The following is a 9,338-nucleotide window of genomic DNA, read 5'->3' on the forward strand; positions in this document are numbered from 1 at the left end:
AATAACTCTATATTATACTGTGTTAAGGTGTAAATGTATTAATTTGAATTGGATAAAGAATAGAAATGGAGCAAATTTCACTTTAATATGTATCTCTGTAAAGATGTGTCTTAAAATCTTGAGCATGTAATACTTCTATCCTTTTAATAAAAATGAGAGTGAGATTCAAACATTTACTTCTAAAGTCATCAATTTCAAACATATTAACAGTGTGGATTCTTGCTGCCCTGAAGAGAAAAAAAAAACACTTAAGTACCTTTCTGTTGTAACACTTATACGACTGCTATAGAAAATTTAGGGTGGCCTATGGCCATACCACCCTGAACCCACCTGATCTCATCTGATCTCAGAAGTTAAGCAGGGTTGAGCCTGATTAGGACTTGGATGGGAGACTGCCTGAAAATATCAGGTGCTGTAGGCTTAAATAAACAACAAAAAAAGATTTTTTTTTTTGGCAGAGAAATTCCTATAATTTATTAATTTAAAAAAAATCACTGCAAACCATTAAATACTCTTTAAGTAGCACTGATGGTAATTGACATCATATTATCTAGGTAATTTTGTATCCATTCTCTAAAATGCAAAATTTTCCGGAATTCCTATGCATTTAGTGTATGATGAGCCAGGTGTGGTAGTTTAAGGCTCTAATCCCAGCTACTCAGGAGGCTGAAACAGGAGAATTGTTTGAACCTAGGAGTTCGAGCCTGCACTGAGCAATGATCGTGTTGCTGCATTCCAGCCTGGGTGACATAGTGAAACTCCACCTTTAAGAAAAAAATTAAAAATTAAAATGAAAATAAATATGTGATAAATGTGAATGTAGTGTGGAGGATAGGTCTAGGTCAGCTCTGTTCTATGTCACAGATTTTTGTATATCTGCCTTCTCCATTACATTTAATGTCCTGGAAAACAGACACATAGTTTGAATATCTTTGGAAAAGCTACAACTCTGAATGCAGTTGCCATACAAAACAGGTACTCAGTATTTGTTTAGTTAATTTGAACTGAAGTCCCATGTGCTTATAAAAACCAGGACTTAAAAAAGCTGGGGCAGATAATGAAGAGCTTGGGTTTAGGATAAGAAGATTCAACCGTATACATATTATATGATATAATGAGTTTGTATTGTTTTATACATTCCTCTTTGCTGATTTTCTTAGAATCCAAATGTTCCTTGCCTCATGAACTCCCCACAATCTGACTAGTTTTTACATTTCTGGGATTTAGATTATCTACTTTGAAGCAAAAACAATACCTACTGTCCCTGAGTTTTTGGAACTATAGAATCCCACATATGAATGCTTGCTTGTTTCTACCATTATTATTTTCTATTTCTGAAATGGAATTACTATACAGTAGTTCCCAATTCAATTCCAGTATGTCCCAAACTCTCTCACCTCTCTGCTTAGTCTTGTCAGACATACTTTTACCAATTGCCACACATTGCAGTGTGAAAAAAGACAGGCCCATTTCATCTATAAGGATGATAGAGTCTTTCCATAATTAAGAATCAGAAAGAAAAAAAATGCCAAGGAGAAAGAGTACCTGTTTGTCATTGTTATTAAGTAAGTTGTATGTCTTCTCAGGGTCTCATTTTATTTATTTGAAAAAAGAGAGCACTGGACTACTCAGTCTTTAAGACCATTTCTAGAAGTAATGTTCTATTACAGCTACTCACTTTAAAGATTACCCTGATAATTTTCCATGTCCTGTATGTTTACATTAGATTTATATTGACCTTTTTCTCAAAACGGTGTCTATTTCTCAATTTGTTCCCATTATAATTTGCTCATATGGTATGCTATTTCTAACTAATTTATTGGAAATGTTAGTTATAGAAGGTCAAATAGGTTTCTTGCTTTTAAAGGTCGTGTCCTCATGCAAAATGCCCTCATTTCAGAAATACGGGCATTATCTTGTTTTATTGCACTTTGCAGCCAGTGCAATTTTTTTTTACAAATTGAAGGTCTGTGGCAACCCTGCATCAAGCAAATCTATTGGTGTTATTTTTTCCAACAACATGTGCTCACTTTATGTCTCTGTGTCAGCATATTTTGGCAATAAAATATTTTCATTGTTATGTATATTTTTAGACATAATGTTATTTCACACTCAATAGACTACCGTCTAGTATAAACATAACTTTTATATGCACAGGGAAACAAAAAATTTGTGACATTCTTTATTGCAATATTCACTTTATTATAGTGGTTTGGAATCAAATCTGCAATATCTTTAAAATATGCCTGTACCTTTCTATACAAGTTCATTCATTCATGGAGATCTGAACAATTTTTACAAAAGAGAGACAAATAGACTCAGATGGGCTGTTTACAATTATAAAATCATCAAGAATCCGTTACCTGCCATCTCTTGAAATCTTCATATGATCTCTGGTGATTGTTTTCCCAAACTCAGTATCTTTAAATAATGATAGCTGGAGCTGTATTGCATAACAATTTATAAACTCAAGTTAAGTAGAGATACAATTTACTTTAAAAAAAAAAAACTTTTTGAATAGGTCATTATCCTCTCCAAGTCATTAAAATTTAGTTTAAAAAAAATCCCCAGAAGGAAGAGCTATATACTGAAGACGCTTCATAAAGCATCTCATGATTCTTCAGATTTTTTTCATATTGTGGTTGAAATACTGAGTTTAAAATACCTTGCTTATGCATTTGGACATGCATAAAAAATGTATGTTGAATTTAAGTGACATAGAAATGGGCCTCTTTAGAGTATTACAAAAAAATGTTCTATAACATTTAACATAAAGAGAAAGTATTCTTTCTGACAAAAGAATACCTGTGTGAATGAAGAGCTATACCACGTTCAAAAATGGAAAAACTTAGAAAATCTACTTTCACTAAATTAATCTATACATTTGACACATACCAAAAGTAATTGTGAATTGATTTCTTGTGGAAATGAAGCAACTGATTCTAATATAGTAGGTTAAGAAATTTTTCTAGTGCAGGAAAGCAAGAAGCAGGACTTCCTAGGCTATCAAGACTTACAATAATGTTGTCTAGATTAAAATACTGTGTTATAAACACTCAGGAGTAAAACCAAGCATTATAACCAAGTGGAGACCCATAGAAGGGGCACATATATGTGGATTTTCATATATGACAAAAATGGTTTTCTAATTCAGTGAAATAAATAATGCAATTCCTAATCAAATAGGAAAAATGAAAAAAACATGATTTTATTCTTACCTCACACCATATATATGAATAAATAAGAATAAATTCCAGATAGATTAAGTATCTATATGTGAAAATTTTTAAAAGAGGAAATATAGACTAAAACCTCAGCTAGAAATGGATTTATAAAAACTAGATTTTAAAAGTTATAGAATATAAAGCAAAATTTCCCATAATTTACTACATAGTACAATTATGTCCAAAAAAGAAAGCATAAATGATTACAAATGCAAACTACATGCAAGGGAAATGTATTTACAACTACACCTATATGACAAAACATTAGAATCTACAATATATAAAGAGCTTCAACAAATCAATTAGAAACAGATGATATCAAACAGAAGAAAATAATAAGTAGAGTAATAGACAATTCAAACAAAATACTAGTAGCCAATAAATGTGAGAAAATACGCTCAACAGCACTCTAACTCTCTAAATGTTCATAAAACAACAGATACTTTTTGATTCATTTGTTTGTCTAAAAGGGCAAAAGGGAAATAATTATCATTAGGCAAAGAGTATAGTGAAAACTGTTGCAGACAAGATCCACCAATAGATGCAAACTTTAGTGGGTGAAAGTTTAAAGAGAAATAGATTTTACAAAGTTTCAAAATATCTTCCTCAAGATATATATTAACTACAAAGCAAAAGAGAGTAGTTTACAGTGGAGAAACCCGGAAAAACACTACTTTAACCAAATGAACAAGGTTAACATCGCTAGTAATGACATGTTGACATCATGAATTCCTTGGCACCATGCACCAAGAAAGGCATATCATTTCTTTGATGTTGTTGCCAAAAATATCTCATTCCAATCATGAAAAACACACGAGATAAACTCAAATTGAAGAACATTCTACAAAATAACCAATTAGTATTCTTCAAAACTGTCAAGACCAAGAAAGACAAGGAAAGATTGAGGAAATATTACACGTTGGAAGAGTCTAAGGAAAAACAGAAACTAAATGCAATACGGAATCCTTACTAGAATGAAAATGCACATGCGCACGCGCGCGGGCGAGCGAAGGAAAACTGGTGAAATTTGAATTAAAGTCTGCAGTTTTTTTAAGTACCAAATTGTACCAGTATTGGTTTCCTGGTTTCAGTAATTAAACTATGGTTGTGTAAGATGTTAACATTAAATGATGATAGATCAGGGGAATATGGGAACTGTCTTTTAATATTTATGTAACTTTTCTGTAAGCATACAATTATTTCAATATTGAAAGTAAAAATCATAAAAAGACTGTAGAAAAGCAAGCATTTACTAAATGTTGGAGAGAATTTCATTTCATAAGCAATTTCATGCCATATAGTAAAATTTAATATGAGCATACTCTTTAGCCCAACAATATCCCTTCAGTGCATATACTTAGCAAATTATTTTCAAATTTTTAAATTTATTCAGTGGTTATCCCAGAATTTTTAAGAATACAGTACAAAATCATGGGAGTATTGTTTTTTGAATAGCAAATTTATGTACATGTGCACAGTACCATCATGTACAATTTAGCATACAGAACATTTGTGTTTGTGTGTGTAGGTGTTTATTGGAATGTGTTCTCCAATATATTTCTTATTGAGAATTGTGTTACCACCAGTCTAAAGAAATTCTAGCACTCTTAAACAATAGGTTAGAATAAATTTAATGTTTGTGAAAGTGAAAAATTGGAAACAAATGTAGAGCTAATGAAGAATGAATAAATAAGTTGTGCCATATGTGTAGAGTAGAATATTATATACCAGGATCTGACAAACTATAGTCTGTTGATCAAGTTTAGCCCACTACCTTTCTTCATAAGTTTTATTGAGATGCAGCCAATAATTCTTTCATGTTTTGTCTATAGCTGCTTTTATCCTAAAATATTTACTGCTGAGGCCTTTACCAAAAAACAGTTTGCTGACCGCTGCTATGTAAAAATGATTAGCACTGTAGTTACATACAATGACATAGTTAAATCACCATACTATAATATTTATAGTAAAAAAAATTGCAAAATAATGTACCATTTTAAAGAATTTGAGACCGGGGGACGGAGCAAGATGGCCGAATAGGAGCAGCTCCAGTCTTCAACTCCCAGCGCCAGCGACACAGAAGACCGGTGATTTCGGCATTTTCAACTGAGGTACTGGGTTCATCTCACTGGGGAGTGCCGGACAATCGGTACTGGTCAGCTGCTGCAGCCCGACCAGCGAGAGCTGAAGCAGGGCGAGGCATTGCCTCACCTGAGAAGCGCAAGGGGGAAGGGAATCCCTTTTCCTAGCCAGGGGAACTGAGACACACAACACCTGGAGAATCGGGTAACTCCCACCCCAATACTGCGCTTTGAGCAAACAGGCACACCAGGAGATCATATCCCACACCTGGCCGGGAGGGTCCCACACCCACGGAGCCTCCCTCATTGCTATTACAGCAGTCTGTGATCTACCGGCAAGGCAGCAGCGAGGCTGGGGGAGGGGCGCCCGCCATTGCTGAGGCTTAAGTAGGTAAACAAAGCTGCTGGGAAGCTCCAACTGGGTGGAGCTCACAGCAGCTCAAGGAAACCTGCCTGTCTCTGTAGACTCCACCTCTGGGGGCAGGGCACAGAAAACAATAACAAAGCAGCAGACACCTCTGCAGACGCAAACGACTCTGTCTGACAGCTTTGAAGAGAGCAGTGGATCTCCCAACACGGAGGTTGAGATCTGAGAAGGGACAGACTCCCTGCTCAAGCGGGTCCCTGACCCCTGAGTAGCCTAACTGGGAGACATCCCCCACTAGGGGCAGTCTGACACCCCACACCTCACAGGGTGGAGTACACCCCTGAGAGGAAGCTTCCAAAGCAAGAATCAGACAGGTACACTTGCTGTTCAGAAATATTCTATCTTCTGCAGCCTCTGCTGCTGTTACCCAGGCAAACAGGGTCTGGAGTGGACCTCAAGCAATCTCCAACAGACCTACAGCTGAGGGTCCTGACTGTTAGAAGGAAAACTATCAAACAGGAAGGACACCTACACCAAAACCCCATCAGTACATCACCATCATCAAAGACCAGAGGCAGATAAAACCACAAAGATGGGGAAAAAGCAGGGCAGAAAAGCTGGAAATTCAAAAAACAAGAGCGCATCTCCCCCGGCAAAGGAGCGCAGCTCATCGCCAGCAACGGATCAAAGCTGGACGGAGAATGACTTTGACGAGATGAGAGAAGAAGGCTTCAGTCCATCAAATTTCTCAGAGCTAAAGGAGGAATTACGTACCCAGCGCAAAGAAACTAAAAATCTTGAAAAAAAAGTGGAAGAATTGACGGCTAGACTAATTAATGCAGAGAAGGTCATAAACGAAATGAAAGAGATGAAAACCATGACACGAGAAATACGTGACAAATGCACAAGCTTCAGTAACCGACTCGATCAACTGGAAGAAAGAGTATCAGCAATTGAGGATCAAATGAATGAAATGAAGCGAGAAGAGAAACCAAAAGAAAAAAGAAGAAAAAGAAATGAACAAAGCCTGCAAGAAGTATGGGATTATGTAAAAAGACCAAATCTACGTCTGATTGGGGTGCCTGAAAGTGAGGGGGAAAATGGAACCAAGTTGGAAAACACTCTTCAGGATATCATCCAGGAGAACTTCCCCAACCTAGTAGGGCAGGCCAACATTCAAATCCAGGAAATACAGAGAACGCCACAAAGATACTCCTCGAGAAGAGCAACTCCAAGACACATAATTGCCAGATTCACCAAAGTTGAAATGAAGGAAAAAATCTTAAGGGCAGCCAGAGAGAAAGGTCGGGTTACCCACAAAGGGAAGCCCATCAGACTCACAGCAGATCTCTCGGCAGAAACTCTCCAAGCCAGAAGAGAGTGGGGGCCAATATTCAACATTCTTAAAGAAAAGAATTTTAAACCCAGAATTTCATATCCAGCCAAACTAAGTTTCATAAGTGAAGGAGAAATAAAATCCTTTACAGATAAGCAAATGCTTAGAGATTTTGTCACCACTAGGCCTGCCTTACAAGAGACCCTGAAGGAAGCACTCAACATGGAAAGGAACAACCGGTACCAGCCATCTCAAAAACATGCCAAAATGTAAAGACCATCGAGGCTAGGAAGAAACTGCATCAACTAATGAGCAAAATAACCAGTTAATATCATAATGGCAGGATCAAGTTCACACATAACAATCTTAACCTTAAATGTAAATGGACTAAATGCTCCAATTAAGAGACACAGACTGGCAAACTGGATAAAGAGTCAAGACCCATCAGTCTGCTGTATTCAGGAGACCCATCTCACACGCAGAGACATACATAGGCTCAAAATAAAGGGATGGAGGAAGATTTACCAAGCAAATGGAGAACAAAAAAAAGCGGGGGTTGCAATACTAGTCTCTGATAAAACAGACTTTAAACCATCAAAGATCAAAAGAGACAAAGAAGGCCATTACATAATGGTAAAGGGATCAATTCAACAGGAAGAGCTAACTATCCTAAATATATATGCACCCAATACAGGAGCACCCAGATTCATAAAGCAAGTCCTTAGAGACTTACAAAGAGACTTAGACTCCCATACAATAATAATGGGAGACTTCAACACTCCATTGTCAACATTAGACAGATCAACGAGACAGAAAGTTAACAAGGATATCCAGGAATTGAACTCATCTCTGCAGCAAGCAGACCTAATAGACATCTATAGAACTCTCCACCCCAAATCAACAGAATATACATTCTTCTCAGCACCACATCGTACTTATTCCAAAATTGACCACGTAATTGGAAGTAAAGCACTCCTCAGCAAATGTACAAGAACAGAAATTATAACAAACTGTCTCTCAGACCACAGTGCAATCAAACTAGAACTCAGGACTAAGAAACTCAATCAAAACCGCTCAACTACATGGAAACTGAACAACCTGCTCCTGAATGACTACTGGGTACATAACGAAATGAAGGCAGAAATAAAGATGTTCTTTGAAACCAATGAGAACAAAGATACAACATACCAGAATCTCTGGGACACATTTAAAGCAGTGTGTAGAGGGAAATTTATAGCACTAAATGCCCACAAGAGAAAGCAGGAAAGATCTAAAATTGACACTCTAACATCGCAATTAAAAGAACTAGAGAAGCAAGAGCAAACACATTCGAAAGCTAGCAGAAGGCTAGAAATAACTAAGATCAGAGCAGAACTGAAGGAGATAGAGACACAAAAAACCCTCCAAAAAATCAATGAATCCAGGAGTTGGTTTTTTGAAAAGATCAACAAAATTGACAGACCACTAGCAAGACTAATAAAGAAGAAAAGAGAGAAGAATCAAATCGACGCAATTAAAAATGAAAAAGGGGATATCACCACCGACCCCACAGAAATACAAACTACCATCAGAGAATACTATAAACACCTCTACGCAAATAAACTGGAAAATCTAGAAGAAATGGATAATTTCCTGGACACTTACACTCTTCCAAGACTAAACCAGGAAGAAGTTGAATCCCTGAATAGACCAATAGCAGGCTCTGAAATTGAGGCAACAATTAATAGCCTACCAACCAAAAAAAGTCCAGGACCAGATGGATTCACAGCTGAATTCTACCAGAGGTACAAGGAGGAGTTGGTACCATTCCTTCTGAAACTATTCCAATCAATAGAAAAAGAGGGAATCCTCCCTAACTCATTTTATGAGGCCAATATCATCCTGATACCAAAGCCTGGCAGAGATACAACAAAAAAAGAGAATTTTAGACCAATATCCCTGATGAACATCGATGCAAAAATCCTCAATAAAATACTGGCAACCCGGATTCAGCAACACATCAAAAAGCTTATCCACCATGATCAAGTGGGCTTCATCCCTGGGATGCAAGGCTGGTTCAACATTCGCAAATCAATAAACATAATCCAGCATATAAACAGAACCAAAGACAAGAACCACATGATTATTTCAATAGATGCAGAAAAGGCTTTTGACAAAATTCAACAGCCCTTCATGCTAAAAACGCTCAATAAATTCGGTATTGATGGAACGTACCTCAAAATAATAAGAGCTATTTATGACAAACCCACAGCCAATATCATACTGAATGGGCAAAAACTGGAAAAATTCCCTTTGAAAACTGGCACAAGACAGGGATGCCCTCTCTCACC

The 9,338-nt window shown here is 36.8% G+C and overlaps 1 non-coding gene across 1 annotated transcript; it reads left to right on the top strand.

Moving 5' to 3' along the window:
* The first annotated feature begins 302 nt into the window (after positions 1–302).
* LOC112611731 lies at positions 303–421 on the top strand. The gene has a single exon (XR_003116716.1). It is a non-coding gene; the product is annotated as a 5S ribosomal RNA (ribosomal RNA).
* The last annotated feature ends 8,917 nt before the right edge of the window (positions 422–9,338 follow it).

Source organism: Theropithecus gelada, chromosome 18, assembly GCF_003255815.1.
Source record: "Theropithecus gelada isolate Dixy chromosome 18, Tgel_1.0, whole genome shotgun sequence".
Classification (NCBI taxonomy): Eukaryota; Metazoa; Chordata; class Mammalia; order Primates; family Cercopithecidae; genus Theropithecus; species Theropithecus gelada.